This window comes from Ochotona curzoniae, unplaced genomic scaffold (assembly GCF_017591425.1).
Source record: "Ochotona curzoniae isolate NIBS_2020 unplaced genomic scaffold, NIBS_Ocur_1.0 contig_1, whole genome shotgun sequence".
In the NCBI taxonomy this organism is placed as follows: domain Eukaryota; kingdom Metazoa; phylum Chordata; class Mammalia; order Lagomorpha; family Ochotonidae; genus Ochotona; species Ochotona curzoniae.
This window is the reverse complement of record NW_024464918.1, coordinates 33,407,151-33,426,842: the sequence shown is the minus strand read 5'-3', so window position 1 is coordinate 33,426,842 and position 19,692 is coordinate 33,407,151. Positions and strand designations below refer to the sequence as shown.

At 42.9% G+C, this 19,692-nt stretch overlaps 1 pseudogene; it reads left to right on the top strand.

The window, feature by feature from the left end:
* LOC121152469 overlaps positions 1 to 9,043 on the top strand; it is a 48,786-nt pseudogene extending 39,743 nt beyond the window's left edge.
* Positions 9,044 to 19,692: the final 10,649 nt, after the last annotated feature.

Sequence of the window (19,692 nt, the reverse complement as noted above, 5' to 3'; positions counted from 1 at the left end):
CATTGAATGCAGCAGGCTCTTACAGAGCCAGGTTTTGGCCAGGCACCACCAGTTCCAATCTGAAACAGCTGCAGACAGGAAGAAAAATTCTATTTCTAATGATTAATAGCAAATTTCTGAAAGGACCAAAGATTAACTAACAAATCCCTGGGATTTTTTTGGATCTCCCAAATTCAGCAATATCAGGATTTTCTATTTTCTCCTGACAGGCTCCTAGGTATGTGTATTATAAGCAAAACATAACAATAAATTACATCATCTTTTAACCTTTGCTAAATCCTTTCCTGACTTACTTATAATATATAAAGCCATAGATGATAGGGCTCTGACTTTTATTGTCAAACATACATCTGACACTGTTGAGTAAAACTCAATGGCCAGAGATTTAATAGTTTGTCATACTTGGGAAAAAAAAAAAAGCTGCTAGCTTCAGCCTGTCATTTTCTTAAAGAATTGAAAGGAATGCAATATTATTAACTAAGATAAGAATACATTTATCATTTCAATTGTGTTTGAACAACTTCACAGCGAGTCCTTTCAATGGCACAGCTTTACTTCGAACTCATCAAAAACTGACTAAGCCAGCTAACCCTTAAATATTTTGTAGCATTTTCTGAGTATATTTTTAATATATCAGCCCTCTTTTAACTATTCACTTAAGGGATTTTGTTAAGCAGAGGTTGTGAAAAACATCTTGTGCCTCTAAATCAACACAGGATGAATTTGAGATTCGGACAGTTCAAGTAACTAACCCAAGGATACAGAGCTGCCAAGCATTGAACATGGGACTCATTAGGTGAATTACTGTTATAATTCATTTTAATGGAAGACCAAGAACAAAAATAAGGAAATGTGGGAATCTGAGACAGTCACGTTAGGTAGGAAGGTATAATGGACAAAGTAGGCTATGGGCTGAAACTCAGGGAATAGAACCAATTTTTCTGTAAGCGGGGAAATCCAAAGAAATAGTATCAAAGACATACGTTTGGTCTCTATCAGGCTCTGCCGCAGGAAGTGCTAGAGGATGACTGCCGGAGAAGAGGAACTTTTCCTGTTCACTCTTTTCCCAGGAGTATCCCACTAGCAGTGCTGCTTATCTCATTGGCAGAAGTTTGCGATTGGAGTAGCAGTAAAACAACTCCAGTTTGTGGCTGGGTCACATAGAATCAGCCTCTTTCTGCAACCGTCCATCAGCTGCCAAAAACCAATCTGCAGGTGTTAGGAGCTCAGGCCTGTGGAGCTGGCTTCAGTATTCATAGATTAGCCTTCTCTTATCTCCCCTGGCTTCTTCCAACAGTTCTTTCCTGCATGATACCTTCGTATCTCATTTTTTTTCCTTTCCCGTATTCCAGTGTCTGGTTAACAAGTGTATTATATATCTCTCTGAAAACACTTGGAATCAGTTCTATCCCGTGAACACACCCAGACTACAACAAATTCTTCAAGGGCTAATATTCAGACCTATCACAGATTTAAAAAAAAATGAAATGATGATCACAGCCTTTTCATTGATTAACATTCCACTCCTGTCCATGCAGAGGAGCTTGTGCAGTAAACATGTGGTCAGAACTGAATAAAACTGTAGGGGAGGAGTGGCTGTGTCAGCAAACAGGAAGAAGGGAAAAGCCAGTATTACAGACCGAGAAGTGATCTTAGTTAGGCAGCAGGAGAGAAAGAAGGAAGAATATCCTGGGGAAGGAGGAGAGTTGGATGTGGGTGGGGGGATATCTGTGGTTATTGTTCAGGGGCGGTGATAAGACTGGAAAAAGAGAAATAAGATGAAAGACACTAAAGACACAGGAGAATCCGGACTGACCTATAGGAGCAGATGTTAGAAAAGGTATAGTCATATTCACATTATGTTGGACATACTGAGATTGGGCTATTTTTCTGCATGTAATTTTTAACTCGGAATCCAAAATATGTTCTTCAAAAGAGTTATTTATTTTAAAAGATTTGTATAGAGAAGAGAAGGGAGAGACAGAGAAAGATCTTTCATCTTTTGGTTCATAATGTGGATGAGTCATCAATTTCAAGTAAGTGAAGGGATGCTTGAAAAGAAATAGAATAGTTAGAATATTTTTAAAAAGCCAAGATGAATCTTGGAGAACTCAGGTTGTTCAAGGGCACGAGAGAGCATGCTGTGATCAGAGCATCAAAATGAAGATGAGATAAACGATTCTTCAGAGGAGCCCACACTGTGGTGCATCAGATTAAGCCAACCCATGTGACGTTCACTCCTCTATGGAAGTAATGGTTCAGGTCCTGATTTCTGTACTTCCTATTCTGCTGATGTGCCTAGATAAGTAAAGGAGTGGAGGGAATCAAAGAATTTGGACCAGTCCTGGCCACTGCAGCAACTGAACCAATGAAGAGAGGATTTTTACCTGAACATGAATCAGTGGATAGAAGATTTCTCCCTCTTTGTCACCATGCCTTTCAAATAAACTTTAAAAATATGTATTCCAAATAAACAAATAAATGACAATATCTCAGAAATAATTAGGTCAAAGACAAAAGTCAGTGCCTGGCTAAAGAGAAATGGAGATACAGTAAGTGTATCAAAGGATACTGAATAACCATGAGGCCAAAGTGACTGAAGGGTCCAGAATCCATATACTGACATCACTGCTGACAACAGCGGAGGCCTTGGGAGATCTGCTTTAAAGCAGACTTCAGCATCACTGAAGAGAGAAGCCAGAGAATTGATGTAGGCAGTGTGAGGTTTAAGTGATGTTTGTGGAACAATGGCTAACTAGAGATTAAGGGATACGCAGTTCACATCTGCACTCTGACCCAGAATTCGTTGCAACACCTACATTTATAAAGTGGAAATAATTGGGAATGGGAAGAGTATTAGGAGAGCCCTGCTCTTTAGGATTCCATTGACAGATTCATACTGAGTCTGGTAACGCTTTCTTTAGTGTTGCTTCTTTCGAGTTCCTTGGTTATCTACTGACACATGGCTATAACAAACACTACTTTGATTTCATGGTTTTGTGCATCACATTCCAAGCAGGTCCCCGCTGCTGACTGTTTTGCTCCTTGGGCGATTAGCTGGCAGGAGGACCAAGCTAGAGAGTCTATGGTGACATGTGGGTGCAAATGGCTGCCTGAAAGCAGGGTTCAGCTAGTCACCCCTCCATCTCCACTCAGTCTTAGGCTCTTTCCACACAGTCTCTCCAAAGTGGTCAGACCCCTCGTAAAATGACCTGAGGCTCTGAGAGCATTTCCTCTGGCATCCAGACAGAAGCTGCAGCATTCCTATGAACTTACTTTGGCACAGAGCTTCTCCATGCTATTGGTTAAGTCATTCAGGACCACCCAGAAGAATATACCCCATCTCCAAATAAGAGGAACAACGAACTGTGACTATTGTTAATCTGTGGCACAGAGGAGAGGTTTATAATTCCATACTCCTTAAAGAAGCAGCCTTCACTACGCAGGCACATAATCCTCAGCCTTTGACTTCTGCAGGGATCAAGCACTACGGTAGGTTACAATGAAGACACCAAGGAGATGAGCAGTGTTTGTTCCCTTGAGCAAATTATTTAATATTTCCTTTCCCCTCATTTTCTTCAATAAGCTTGATGCATCTGCTTCTCAGAGTTTTATAAGGATTGTGATGGTCACTTGCATACAATGCTTTGGAGATAACAACTTCGCAGGAATACAAAGTTGGGTCATTATTGGCTGGTGGCACTGAGACTATAAGCAATCCAGAGGGTCCAATTTGGCAAAGTTTTGATTCCTGAAATCTGAATTGAAATAAATCTTGGGATGTCTGGGGCTACCAGCAACAGCTTCAGGTCTCCCAATATTGCACGAACACTAAGGGAGAAACTCTCCTGACATAAATGACACTTTTGTCCTACTGAAATTCCTGCCAGAAATAACCAAAAGCATGTGTATTTTGGCTTTTGGCAAGAGAACACATCTCCCCGTGAGGTCATTGTTGAAATGAATGGGATGAATAGGATGAACAGACAAATGCAGATTAATTAATGGTGTGAAAATTTAGCCTACGTTTTGTGTCACCAAGCCATGTGACAGAAAACTGTGGCTCAAAGTTGAACGACTTCAACATCTGCCATTTGTAGTGATTACTTCAAATATGTGAAGTATCTAAAATGGTCATACGTAGAAGCAAAAAGCAAAGCATTGGCCGCCAGAAGTTTGGGGAGGGGAAAATGGGGCAATGTCTATAAGATTTCAATTATGCAAGAATGAGTTTTAGAGCTCAGATGTAAAATATTATGCCAACAGATATACTGCATTGTACAACTGAAACTCTGACAAGGGGATGAATTTCATATGTACTATTCTTACATAAATAAAGTAAAAAAAAAACAAATTGATCAAATAATAGCATACAAAATAACATGCCACCTAACTGTATTCTAAAAGGAAGTTTTCTCATGTATGGAATTATTTTGCTTAATTTCAGAGTTTAATTTCTGACAATACCAAGGGCCTTATTTTAGAGGGATTTTGCCTATGATGTAATGGGATCTGGAATATCACAAAGGAATCTTCTTAAACGGGCACAGTTACAGAGTCAACTCTTGAGAGACTCAGTGACTAATGAAGTCAGGATACCGGTAATTCACACAGTCAAAATGAGCCGGCATAGGGGCAGAGCAGTTAAGACACCACTTAGGACACCAGCAGACAGCGTGGGAGCACCTGTGTCCAAGTACCAGCTCAGCTTCCTCCTGCCCAGCACCCTGGCAGCAGCGGGGGCAGTTCTCCTGGCCGGGTCTCTGCCACCCACATGGGAGATGCCGAATGAGTTCTCAGCTCCTGGCTTCAGAAGTTGGCCAACTTCTGCTTGTCTGTGTGTCCCTGCTAGGTGTGTCTCTGCCATCTGCAGTGAAACAATAGATATAAAGCTAAATCATATTATTTAGACATGTCTACAGAGAGGGCAAACCTTTCAAGGAAAATGACATGATGCTTGTAACTAAAGTTGGAAAAAATCTGTGACATGGCTGGGTACACAGAGAACTTTTCGGGTATTAATCACATTCCATTTTGTGATCTGGGAGAAATTCCAAGAATTGACTTCACAAATACTTCTTTTATTGTATATTTATAGTTTATACAATTTCCTGTATATGTATCTCAGGATTTTCCAAACATTAAAACCGGAGATTTAATTAAAATTATCTGCTTTATGCGTGAGACAATTGGCCCTCAAGATCCAAAACATATACTGATTGATATTGCTGCCTCCTTATCTTCCTAGGACTGCAGAATTGAGAATTATGAGTTGCCAAGCACTAATTTTTTTTAGTTGAAGCAAAAGTTTCATCTGTCTTCCACTGAATTTAATGACTTCTACAGATGCTTTATTAAACTTATCAGTTTCTAAGAAACTGAATGCCTCGAAACATCTGGAAATAAAGAAATTTTAATTAACGGTAACATTCTCATCATTTTTCAGAGTGCTGTCTGTAATCCTTTCTTTCTTGAAAATCCAAGAATAAGTCTGGTGGTTTCTCTGTGGGGAATTTTTTTCATCCATTCCCTACAATATTTCCACTTGGTGAGAACAAAGTTTCTTGAGATAAGCCAGCACAGCTGACGGCCACATGCTATCGCCATGGTTTCCCCGGAGTCAGAAGCAGAGGTGACAAGGTTATCTTGACTCCAGGATGCCTCTCACCTTTGTTCTCTCTCTGACAAGGAGTCCTGACAGATTCTTCATTGGTGTTTTCCATTGAGTAACTGGTCCTTGAAATTGCTCGTTGTCAAAATATTTAATTTCATGGAAGTCAGGTTTCCGAGCTCTTTCTGCACTTCCCTTCACCATGCTTTCAGAAGGTCACCTCAATAAGTAGTTACACTAGCGAAAATGTCACTTGAATCACCAACTCCACTGCCATTCTTGTCACAACACATGTTAGTCTTTTTCCCTGTGTTATATAACCTGAAGTTGCATGCTATGTGCCAAGCTGCTAATCATTTCCTGTAAGGGAGATTCAGTAATTATTAGAAGAATTTCCAATTTATATCATCTCTGACCAAGATGGCCCCTATGGATAAAAAAAGCAGAGTTAACAGAAAGCATGAACTGAACCCTTTCTTTGGGTTCCCAATGACTCAGTGGTTTTGTGTTATCAGCCAACCAATCGAATTCTGCAAGTGGTGTAGCTAAAACATAGAAATATGCCTGCTTCAGATGATCAAATCACTGTAGTACCTTGTTCCTACAAAAATAACTTCATTCCTACAAAATAATTTAAATCTGTCTCTGGAAAAATAGCAATTTAGTCCTAAAGGTTCCTTCTGGTTTTAATACTTAGCTATCTCAGATGATGTGCCTGTGTTTTAAGCTTTATTTATTGTAAGTGCTTAGTAACCCAAGCCACAAAACTGCAACGACCTTATTCTTTTCATTTTCCAGCTTCTCTTTCTTCTTTCAGTGGTGCCAGCAAGAAAAGGACATGTAACTCTATACCCTTTCTGGTTGCTAATTCTTTACCTTATAGACTTTGGAATGACAAAATCTATCATTGCTGTGTTTTGGTTTTATTTTTTAACCCCTCTCTTCCTTTTTGTGTTATTAAGTGGCTAGCATTTACTTCCAAATTACATTTTAAATGAAGCTCTTTCAAATGAGAAAGAAACTAAAAAAGTGCAAGTCAAAATATTGTGAACATCCTTACTATAAGGCAGGATTTGGGTTTGTAACTCTAGAAATGGGCCGCTTCAAAATTCAGATTTTTCCCCCTATGGCATCTGCATAAAATACACATAATTTTATATATATAAATGTACAATTTTTCCATTGAAAATATGTAGAGCATTATTACCTGATAGGAATAAAAAAATGAAGGCAATTTGTTTTGCTGTATCTTAATGTGATTCCCCCAGACAATAAAAAATAGTAACAGTAAGGCTAGGTCTCCTGAAACCTTCCCTGGGACGTGTCCATGACCTTGGCTTCTTGGAAAGTCCCAGGAATGTGAGTGAAGGGTACTTATCACAAGAAATTACCCCATTCCAAGGTTAGATCTGGCTTTTCTTTCACAGTTCCTGCCGTAAGCCGACTGCCCCAGCTGGTTTCCGCACGTGCACCTGCAAGGACCCGTAAGCCGACTGCCCCAGTTGGTTTCTGCATGTGCACCTACAAGGACCCGTTTGCTGGTTCGGTTGTTTGATATCACACAGGATGCAGCTCTTACTGACTGGATAGCTCAGTGTGCACCACGCTCAAACTAACTGGGTGTCTGCTTCGTACCACTACACTTGACTAGATGATTTGTACTGTGTACTGATATAAAACTTCTGACCCTATATTTAAGGAATAAAAGTAAATAAGACGGATGTTTTCGCCATTTACATTGTTCTTTGACACCTTAGAGTGGTCTGTGTTCCAATTAAAATATGTCATCATGGGCCCAGTGCAGTAGCCTAGTGGCTAAAGTTTTCGCCTTGCATGTGCCGGGATCCCATATGGATGCTGCTTCTAATCCTGGCAGTCCTGCTTCCCATCCAGCTCCCTGTTTGTGGCCTGGAAAAACAGTTGAGGATGGCCCAAAGCCTTGAGACCCTGCACCTGCATGGGAGACCTGGAAGAGCACCTGGCTTCAGATCGGTGCAGCTCCTGCTGTGGCGGTTACTTGGGGAGTGAATCATCAGACGGAAGATCTTCCTCTCTGTATATCTGACTTTGCAATAATAAGTAAATAAATCTTTCAAAGATAAGTCATCAAGAGGGTGGACACACCGTTGAAATCCCTGACCGGAATCCTGCACTCCCCACAACTTGAGCCACAGCAGTGGCCCTTCTCCATGGTGTATTTTTTGTGGCTGCCAAGTGGACCTCTTCTTGGATCCTATGGAGGTCTTCCAGAGGACTTCAGCACCACCTGCTTGTCTGAATTTGTTGTCAGAGCCGCCTGTTTGCTGGCAAAGTCTCACCCAAAATCACTGACAGTTTGTAGGCCATGACATACAGGGTTCTCCTGATACCATATACCTAGCCAGCCATGTGGGTTTGTGAGTGGGAACCCCCAGACTGTGAGAGACCCCCAGCTCTCACTATTAATCGGCTCTGCAGCCCCAGATTCCAGTCCGTTGTGAATGGATGTTAGGACACGTGTGAAAGATGCTGAGGTTGTCTGGTGTGGAGGCACTGAAAGCATGAGCCAGTGCCTCTATGCAACAGGAACACGTATTTTGGAACTAGGTCGGGAGCAGACATTAAGCTGGAAGATACATAAGTAGGAAGCATGAGCAGATATGCGTGTCAGATCCCCATGCCAATTGTGACAGAGCACCTTGCTGTGGAGCACAGCATCAACAGAGGAGAATGTGACACCCCCCTGCAGGCACAGCGGAGGTGGAAAGCTGCTCACGATGCTGCACTTTCATGAGGAGACGACACCAGTCGAGGTGAAGACAAGGAAGGGAAAACAGACCATGCAAGAAGATGAGCATGCTGGACCTGAGACAACCATTGAACCATTACAGAAACTTCCTTCAGTGTTCTAGAAGGATGGCACTATCGCTGTGGGAAGGGCTTCAGGGGTGTGTGATGGGGCTGCAGGTGTTATCCTGGCTAGTGAAGATGCTGTCCAAAAACATAACTGCACACCGCTGGCCAGAGTGGTAGGTACTTTGTGTCTGGATGTGATCCTTCTATCAGTGGTATTGGTCCTGTCCTTGCTATCCATGGAGCCCTGAGGAAAGCAGGACTGGGTCTTAAGGACACAAGCTTGGGAGAAGTGAATGAAGCCTTTGTCCCCCCCGCTCCCCCCCCCCCAGGTATCTGGCTGCTCAGAACAATTTAGACCTGGATCCAAGCAAATCCAATGGAGGAGCCATTGCTTTGAGTCACCCATGGAGAGGATCTGGTGCAAGAATTCCTGCATATGTGGTTCATAAATTAAGGCAGCGAGGTGGAAAATACTCTCTGGGCTCGACCTACATTGAAGGCAGCCAAGGTGTGCAGTCATCATTCGAAACACAGCTTAAGGAGAACTTGGCCACTGTACCCTGCTCTGAGTGGACCTGGCCACAGGACAGCAGATGAGCTTCAGAGCAGCTGCCTCCATCGGCTGTGCCCTGCCCTTGAAGCAGCAGTTGAGTTTGCTCAACCTGTGACAAGGCAGAAATGCATTTATGATAAATGAGAGACTTTGCCAAAAGTAGGTTCTCTCACATTCACACCAATTATATTTTTCTGAAGTAAAACTCAACTTTTATAAAGGGCCTTAGAAAATCTGAATCCTTGTCAAACACCTGCCACATATGCCTTAAATAATGAGATCACAAGGAAATGTAAAAAAATGGCACTTTGTCTTGAGTGTGTGGTTTGACTTTTAGAGGGGAACAGATCTGCACCACTTTGATTCTTTTGCTCGTAAGGCTTTCTTAAGCATGTTCCTCTTAAACTCTGCCTAACTCACATTAAATTTGTGCAGAGAAATGTTTAGCTCCAGAAGGACTCCTGTTAAGCCTAAGTTTGTCAGTACACAGTACCAGCCCATGAATTTTGAACATTGAATTTTGAACGTTATCATCTGATAAATAATTCCACTCTTGCATATCATTTATGATTATGTTATGATGAACTGAAAATACTGAATGGAACAGGGCCAAAGATAATGTAAGTTAATTCCAATCCGTGATCTCCGGTAAGTTGTGTATCTACATAACTGAACTATTTATCAATTCAAATTTCTCCATGGAGTCCTTATAAGTTGACATCCTTTACTAAAAATTGGGACCACTATATCTGTATCATGCCCAATCCACAACCCCAAAATAAAATGAAACCAAAATTAGTTCTGCTTTTTTTTCATAAACCCAATGATTTTCATTTGTTTAGCTCATCCAACCAATATTTCAACAGTTTGTTCTTTAATCTTTCCCAGGACCAAGGTAGGTTTGCAGCATTTATGGTTTCAGAAAAATGTTTGTCATCTGGCATCTATAAATCTCCTTATAACACTCCATAGATGCCCAAGCAGAGGCTCACAATGCCTCACACATTCTCCGTGCCATATTCCTCACCGTTTTCCAACACTGTCAGGCTGACAGCATCCAATACTTCAGAACAAAGCTGAGATAATGAGGGACAGAAAGGTGTTACAGTCACCAAGTGAAAGAAAGGGACTTCATCTTAAATGTAACTGAAATGATTTCTCTTAAAAGTGAAAAAAAAAGAAAACAGTTTACACTTTAAAACCCTGCTCTCACCCTTTCCTTCTATGAAGTTCTTGCTTTCGTTCCTTGCCTAGACAACAAAACCTGCTTTGAGGCGACGATCTGATCTAACCAGGTATTTTATTGCGACTTCAAATCCACAGGCTCTCTTTCAAAGGCAGTATGTGAGTTTTAATCCCCATCTCTCATATCTTCAAGTGTGGAATTTAAATCTAGGTGCTTTATTAAGGGAATTTCAAGTACCAGAAGTAGGGGGAACTCGGGTAAACCGGGCGAGGGAGGAGGGCCCGCAGTTCCTTCTCACATCAGGCTACTTGTGCCGCCTTTGTCTGGGACCTGTAACTGGAAACAGCAGATCTGCCACCAGCAACAACAAAGTCCTGATCTTTTTGTGTCTGAAATCCGAGTTTGAAAGTGCATGCCTGTATTTATCTTTAAAACATGACTCTTAGATTTCCGTCAGTAAGTCAGCACTGTCTGCTGAAAGTTTGCAAGAAAATCTTTGGAAAGAAAGCTGAAAGCAACCACAAGTTCTGCTTGGAGCCGTCTCGAGGAGGCACTTCAGACCCGGTAACCGCTTCTCCTTACAATGGCTGTGATGAAGGGTGCTGGTTTGCAAGCTTTACAACATTTTAGCATGATCATAATCTAGTAAGACATAAAATCATCATATTATCCCCAACAAAGTTGGACTTTGAGATTTTCAAAGAATGGTCTCTGTAGTTGGTCTCCAATACTTGCATTCTGTGATGGTCTTTGATGACCATTCTTTGCAGGGAGGTGGTGGGAGAGGGCATATTTACTTTTAATTTAAAAAATATTTTGCAACTGAAATAGCATCTTGAGAGACATGAGTCATCTAACTCATATTTCCACTGCCACTCAGCCTCCTGCTCTCAGACACACGCAACTGCTGGGGTCTGCAGACGAAGGGCCATCACACACACCCCGAGACAGGTGCCGCGTCTATCCACACTTGGTGTGAGCAGCTAAAATGGGCAGGGATCTTTCTAAGTCGGACAGTTTTTCTGGGTTCAAGTGTACAAATTAGAGAAGGTTCTGCATTCTGGCTGACACCAGGAGGAGTCCTGGTTCCGCCAGGCACCCTGAGGTCACCACACCTGGCCTGGCCAGATCACTTCCTTCCTGGCCTTCAGTCCCTTCACGCCCTTGTCCTTTGTGGCCATGTCAAGGAGGAGAACAGCTGTGCTTCTATCTTTCTGACATGCAAACACTTCCCAGGTTCTTTGTAAAGACCTGGATGAGAGGCTCTTACAGCCAGTGGAGACTCAAGGTGATCACAGCTTTGCTACACTGCTGGGCCCTGGGAAGACCAGGGTGCATTTTCTGAAACAGGGTCTCCAGCCCCAGGATGTAGCTGCTGAAGCCTGTGCAGACCACCAGCACTGGAACCACACAGAGCACTTCCGATTTCTGGGTCAATACCACCAGCAGTTTGATGTCCAGGGCTAGGTGCCCCTAGAGGTGAGCCCGCCTTCACAGCCCAAAAGGGCTCACTTGCAGCCCATTAAGGGTATCCTGGTATACCAGATGTTCTTTTTATGTCAATAAAAACATTTCACTCTAGTGTCATTTCAGTGGTAAAAAGTACCATGTGATACATTTAATTGACTGCTAGTTTAGGTTCATTTGTTTTAGACCAGATAATGATAGAGGAAAAAAGAACATCCTGGAGAATTCTGAGTAATGCTATATTTTGAAACATTCACAATAAAGAAAAGATCGGGTTGAATAACATTAGGCATGGACCCAAAATCCACTACTTCTGATTTTGTCATGATTTCATTTGCAATTCTGGGAAGTTACTTTACTCTTGATCGCTTTCTCCTTGCTGTATTAGATAATTTTGAAACTGAGAAAGCCTCTGAGAAATGACACAGAAAATGAATGGTCTCCCAATACTTCATTGGCAAGTAACAAAACAGATCTGAATAATCCTCATTTATCCCCAAAGGGAATTTATTGTAAAAATTCTGATGCAATCATTTTGGGTTTAAAAGAAAATCTCAACCCAACCTATTGGAATGTCACCTTTGGAGCATTTGGTAGGACAAATCTACCGGATAGATTTATAACATCACATGGACAGGAAATCAGTTTGTGCTTACTTTTTCCAGGACAGTTTAAAGATAAAATAATTACCTTTCATTTCAAAACTACAGATTGAGTCAAATTTCTCAGATTGATTTTGAATACAAAAAAACAACTTCTGAAAGAAAGTTTCCAAGGTGGGCTCAGTTTAGAATTGTTCATCTTACTTCTCAGCAGAATGTGCCCTTCTCTTAAAATAGCACCAGACATATTATTGAACTATTTGCGGGGCTGGCAAAACATCCACCTGCCATGCTGGCACCCTATGTAGGTGCTGGCTCGTGTCTTACCTGCTGTTTCCCACCCAGCTCCCTGCTAGTGACTGGGAAAAGCAACGGAAGGTGGCGCAAGTTCCTGGGCCTCTGCCACTCCCACGGGATCCTGGGAAGAAGGTCCTGGCTTTCATCTTGCCCAGCTCTGGCTGGTGCAGCTAGCTAGGAAGTGAATCAGTAGATATATGGAAGAGCAAGCTTTCTCTTTCCCTCTCTCCCTGAAGTTCTAAATAAATAAACAAACAAATAAATATGTTTAAATTACACAATCACTATTTAAATCATCTCATAATTCTTTTTAAGATTTACTGTATTTTTATGGGAAAGTCAGAGACAGTGCGAGGAGAGACAGAGATAAAGATCTTCCATCCACTGGTTCACTCCTCAAGCGGCCACAGCGGCCAGAGCTAAACTGATCCAATGCCAGGAACACAGTGCCTCTTCTGGGTCTCCCATGCAGGTGCAGGGTCCCAAGGCTTTGGGTCGTCCTCCACTGCTTTCCCAGGCCACAGCAGGGAGCTGGATGGGAAACAGAACAGGATTGCCAAAATTAGAACCGGCATCCATATAGGATCCCGGTGCATGCAAGGCAAGGACTTTAGCTACTAGGCTACCGTGCCCCATGTCTCTTAATTCTAAAATCCATGCATTCCATGCTATACTACATAGGTGTCCAAAATAGGAAACATTGTGCTACGTTGTAAATCATCAACTCCAGGATTAGCAGCACAAAAATCATTCCTTTGAAATCTAGAATCAGAGAAATCATCTAGTATATTTGTTCCATTAACAAGAATTCTAAAAGATAGGGATTCTGTAACAACTATTATGCAAAAATGGAAAAAAAAAAAGCTGGTTTGATAAAGTGGTGGTCAGATTCTGAAGAGTTCTGAACACAAGACTCTTATTACCACTCTAAAGATGCGTCCTCTCATTGAATTCTGACAAATACAGCAAATGGAGCCACTTTTACATACACTTTACAGTTGAGGACATTGAAGATGAATTGGATTCCATAACTTTCCTGGTTGTCCAATTACCTCACTAAGCACGGATGCAGGCAGGGCTCAAACCCATTGCCCGTATTTGCATCCGAAACATTTATGCTGCTGAAATTTAGGGAGGAGAAAATGCATCAACGGAGTTTACTGAATAGAAGCGAACGATTACAACAATAACCAAATGACCTGTCAGACGAAACACTGAGGAAGCAGCAAAGGCGGATCTAAACGGACGGCCAAAAGATCCAATTTTAGGATAATTTCAAAATGAGCACAGACACTAATTTGGTATCACCAAGGCAAACCACACCAAAGGATTAGTAGAGAGCAACTTAAACACATTTTGTTGGATTTAACCAAAATAAATTAATTAAAAATATATTGAGATTGCTTTCGTAGAAACAATTATGGATATCAAGGAGAAAACGTGGGGATGGAATGATAATTTTGTACTGACAAATAAATAAAAGAGATGACCTGACCAGAGCAAACAAGGTATTTAGACACAAGATGAACATAAGAGACTGGCAGGCCTTAGTGGCATAATGGTTTCAGGCTGCTTCCTAGGTTATGGCTATCTCCTAGGAACACCTGAGCTGGGACTGCTTCATTTCTCAATACAGCTCCCTGCTGAAGGCCTGGAAAAGCCACAGAGGATGGCCCAGGGGCTTTGTCTGCTGTAGCCCTGGGTGACCTGGAAGAAGCTTCTGGCCCAGGCGGCCAGACCCTCACCTGTTGTGGTTGTTTGAGAAATGAACCAACAAAGGGAAGCTCTCTCTCTGCCTGCCTCCATCTTTCTCTCCCTTCCACCCCTCTCTCTGTAACTCTGCCTTGCAACAAAAATAAATGAAACTTAAAAAAAAGAGGAGAAACATAGTTGAAATATATGTGCATTTTGTGATTAATTGTGTATTGAGCTGAGTTTGAGCTCAGAATCTCTGTGTCTCTGGTGGCAAAAAGTCCAGGGCAGAGGTCAAGAGTTGCTCTTCCAGTCTTGCTCTGCCATCATCTGCATGAACTCAAGCCAAGGCGCCAGCTTCCTCCAGCCTCAGTCTCTTCATCTGCAGGGGTGTGGGGTGGGGGGCTGAGGCATTCTCTAAGCTCAGCCTGTGGGGGGGGGGGGGCGGCAATGTCCAGCTGTGTTTCTCTGCTTCCACTATGTAGCAGATGAGACATAAGGAGAAGAGATAGAACGAAATTTGTGGCTGTGGCCCAAACAAAAAGGCTATTTACAGCTAAATATGCCTATCTGTGTCTATATTTCTCTGTAGTATTTATCAATTCTTTCCTATTCATGGCAAATTATTTTAACAGAGCCAACTGTAACTGCACATCATATAGCCCAGCAGAAATGTCTTCTGGGTGTGTTTCAGTTTTCTGTCTCAGCCTTGCCAGGGGATTTGCCTAATTTTCCTGTGCCTCCGTGTCCTCAACTGTGCCTGAGTGTGATCTCTTTCAGGGTTATGATGGATATTAATGAAATGAGCAGTGTAACACAGCCTCCACCTTCTGGGGCCTTCTGTCGATGTTAGCTACCGGGCCGAGCAATGCCCTATCAGTTGGGCAGGAATTCATGCGGATTTAGAGACAGCAAAACAAACCAGGCAAGTGTCCATTGTCTTGAATTATGGAGACAGACTTCAAAATGGAAATATGCCAGAGAAAAAGAGTCCAGGGAGAGGCACAGATGACAAAAACACAAAGAAATCAGCACAGGGGAATGTAGATAAATTTGATTTGGGGTTGGGGGAAGGAAAGGGCTAAGCCAAGAGGAAAACTATTTTAACTATGAGTCAAGTATGTGACTGACAAAGACATGACCCTTCCCAGGCGGGGTGCACCCTGATCGTTGAGTTTAAATGAGATCCCAGAAGCATACTGACCCAGATGCCGGGTTTAGTGTTTGTATATGTAGAACCAATGGCAATTTAAAAACATGGTAAGATTTTAGTTTTAAAGGAAAACTGTAACAAATTGCTTGCTTTCATGTTTTTCCTAAAAGAACATTTATTTACTCATTTATTTGAACAGCAGAGTTATAGCGAAAGTAAGGGGAGACTGCCAGTGGGATCTGGCAGGTGGTCCTAAATGTCCCCAGTGGCCAACATGAAGCCAGGAGCCAAGAGCAGCATCTGTGTCTCTCCCAGGGATGCCATCTTTCCCCAGACCATTATCAGGGAGCTGAACAAGGAGTGGAGCAGCCAGGGCTCGAACTGACACCCACTTGGAATGCCAATGCCATAGGTGCTTCTTCATTTTAAAGAAGAGTTTATCTAGAGGATGTGTTTTCCACTAAGAGAAAGTAGACACCAAGGAAAGGAAACACCTGCATGCTCTCCACATTCCCTGTCCATATGCTCAAGTGACAGCTCCATGTCCACATCCTCCACCGACCACTCAGAGTGAGCCTCAGGGGAGGTACCCTGGGTTGTCTGGGACTGGATGTGAGGACTTGGGAAGCAGCAACTACTTTGATGGGGGAAACAGTTCAGTGCTGAGAAAAGCACACACACTAATATTCAGAGATCACTCAACTTCAGTGGTGCCTCCCACCTGCCTCCCTGCCTTCCTGTTTCTCTCTGCCTATAGGTCTCTATTTCCGTTATTCACGGTGTATACAGTTTGCACATTTCAGCACCATGAACACCATCTCTGCAAAGATTTTTCTCTAAAGCCATAAGCCAAGTGAACCTTTTCTGCTTCTGTAGTCTCTTTGACATTATCTTTATAGCTTTTATTTCACTTTGTATCAAACAGTTTCTTCCCCTTTTCCCTCTTTCATAAACATCCCTGGGATAGATAATTTGGTTATTACTCTTTAAAAAAAAAACCACATGTACTTATTTATTCGTTTGACAGGAAGAGCGATAAAGAGCTCTCACCACAGACTGACTCCCTGCAATGAATGCAACAGCTCCTGCTGGCCCAGGCCAAAGTCAAGAGATCACACTCTGTCTACAGTTAAACTGAGGATAGTGGTTACATAGACTGAGTGACCGTCATAACAGATACAAAAGGAAACGGCCAAATATCAGATGCAACCCTTCAGCTCACTGCTATTCAGACTGGAGACTGATCTGAAAATCATCTATTGGTAACCACTTTGACCACATTGCTCCAAGAAAACACACACACACACACACACACACACACACACACACACACACACACACACGTCTCCTTTTCTGCATACTTCTGGTAGAAGTCCAACAGCCCAAAGTGAGGCGCTCCTCCAATTCAGGTGCCACACCACTGAGAGCACTCACAAACACTGGCTTGGTAATCCATCCTTTCTGTCATTGCTTCAGACTCTATGAGGAGCTTGAGGGACAAGGAGACTGGCAAAGACAAGGGAAGTGTGTAGAGCTGAAGGCCCTTCCTCACTGCTTTATACTGGGATGGTAGAGCCCTGTGGAAAGCCTACTGAGGATCCACTTAGAGCACTTTGGGGATACAGCAAGCTAGGCTCAACCTCATGGCTGTGACATATAAAAATGTTGGGTAGCTGAGCAGAACAAGACGGAAGTGAGCTGGGCATAGGTAGTACTTCCAAACAGCTGTCTTGAGCCATTGGACATCAGGAGACTGGCCTGGGGTTCATGTGAAAGAGACTCAACCCAGATGTATGATCCTGGGGGACAATAGTCAGTAAGCAAAACAATCCACCAGAATGTTGGACTTGTGGCCTGGGGCCCAAGTGGGCAGCTGGGGGAAGGAGGGCGGCATCAATAATCTCAAAAATGGGACTTCCCTAGAAACCCACAAAAATATATCAAAAAGAAAAAAACCCAAGCAGCACCAAAACCACACATCTGCTGTCCCCTGGTGAGCTGGGAATGGGCCAGCATCTTAGCTGCAGAGTGGTAATCAGACGACAAAGCAAGCAGAAGAGAGCCTACCACCTACTGCAGACGAAAGCTCCAATCACAGAACTGCAGTTTGAGGGTTTGATCATTACACTGGCCTGGACTGTTGAATGAAAAACAGATCTGGATTTTGTTAAGAAAGCATTTATTTAAACAATTCCTGTAAAGTAGGAAAGGGCTTACTACAGTGGGGTAGAATGAAAATGACCATAGGTCAGCAAGTATCCCAAGGGTTGGGCAGAGTGTGGCTGCTACAGGGAGGAGTAACCAGGTGGGGAACAGCCAGGTGTTAGCAAATGGGACAAAAGAGTGGCAAACCAGACTGAAGGTCAGGGGTGGTTTCACCTTCAAGGCAGTCTGCTCTCAGGAGTACCTGCAGGTGGTTCTTCTCCAGAAGATAGGAGAGAAGCTGAAATGAAGTTTGATAAACATGTGTTTTGTTCTGTTGAATAATGAGGACATGGAGTACAATCAACCACTTATGAGACAAAGAAGATTCTCAAGATCCATGACTGATTTTCTATACATAAACAATGGGGCAGCCACCACACACACACCTGAGCCATTGGAAAAAAAAGTACTCACTTGGAAGAAGCGGTTTCCCAGGACACTGAAGAAAGGGGGGTTTATAAACCACTACTGTTTCCCAGTAGCTGCAGGCTCAGGTAACATTCAATATTTCCAGGCTTGACAATTTCTTAAATAAGATTGCAGAAATCATCTCAAAAGGTCAGAAATACTTCCAAGTTGCCAAAATGTTATCCCAAGGCAGGAAGCATGAGCTTTGCCCCACCCCCACCCTAGCTTGCTTGAAAAGATGGTGGCTTATGGGCCTGGCTACATGGCCTAGCAGCTAAAGTCCTTGCCTTGAACACGCCAGGATCCCATAAGGGCTGGTTCTAATCCCAGCAGCTCCACTTCCCATCCAGCTCCCTGCTTGTGGCCTGGGGAAGCAGTCGAGGATGGCCCAAAGCTTTGGGACCCTGTACCCGGGTGGGAGACCTGGAAGAGGTTCCTGGATCCTGGCTTCGGATCAGCATAGCATTGGCCGTTGCGGTCACTTGGGGAGTGAAACATTGGACAGAAGATCTTCCTCTCTGTCTCTCCTCCTCTCTGGATATCCGCCTTTCCAATAAATAGATAAATCTTAAAAAAAAAAAAAAAGATGGTAGCTCACTAAATTCCTTTGGGTCCCACTCTTTAACGTAGCAGGTGCACTTGTAATTGCATTATGGAACAGATGCCTACAAGGACCTTCCCACACTTTAGGCTAAGTGAGGACCCCTAAACCAGATGATCCAGAAACGACAGCAAAAGAGGTAAAGAGCTCATCCAAGCAACTTCATTTGTTTTCAAAGTCAGACCATTAACATGGGAAATGTACTAAAAGCTTCCACTCCAAGAAGAAAAAGATTTCAAAAGACTCAAAAGAGAAATATAAGCAAGTTATCATAAGGAAAAAAAAATACAAAAGCTATGAGAGGTGAAGATTCATAGGACACAAGGTGATCAGAAGGTCTGACCTGCAAGTCAACTCACAGGAGCTCAGGGCAAAGGCAGCCAAAAGCTGGGAGAATTTGAGGAAGAGGAGTGGGATTTATTTCTTGGGAGTGTTAGGAAAGACATTATGACAGCACAACATGGAGCTGATTCTGCTCTAATGTGGGACTGAGAAATGTGGAGACAGCAGAGGAATAGGCAACTCAGGGAGAGGTGATGGCAGGCACAGGTGCAGAGTGGGCCCTGAAGGAACTATGTGAGAACCTGCAAGTGTCTGGAAGAGGAAAAGCAGATGGGGAGAGCGTGTTCTCAAGGAGGTGGCGAGCCACAAGCACCAGACACTAACGAAGTCTAATGGGACTCTATCCTATGTGAAGGAAGAAACCCAGACAACGTCTGACAAGCAAATGGCATGATCAGATTTGTGCTTCAAGAAACATAACTAGGATAGGCACTGTGACATAGCAAGCTAAAAGGTCACTTGAGATGCCAGCATAATATATCAGAACGCCTAGGTTCAAGTCATGTCTCCACTTCCAATCCAGCTTTCTGCTAACACACAGAACAAGTACATGGGTCTCTGGCAGCCATGGGGCAGACAGGGATGAAATCATTGCTCTAAGCTTTGGTTTGCCCAAACCCTGGATGTCGCAGACCATTTGGGGAGTGAACCACTGAATGAAGATCTCTCACCCTTTCTATCTCTCTGCTGCTGTCTTTCAAACAGAAATAACTGCTTAAAGAGCCCATAACTAACATTAA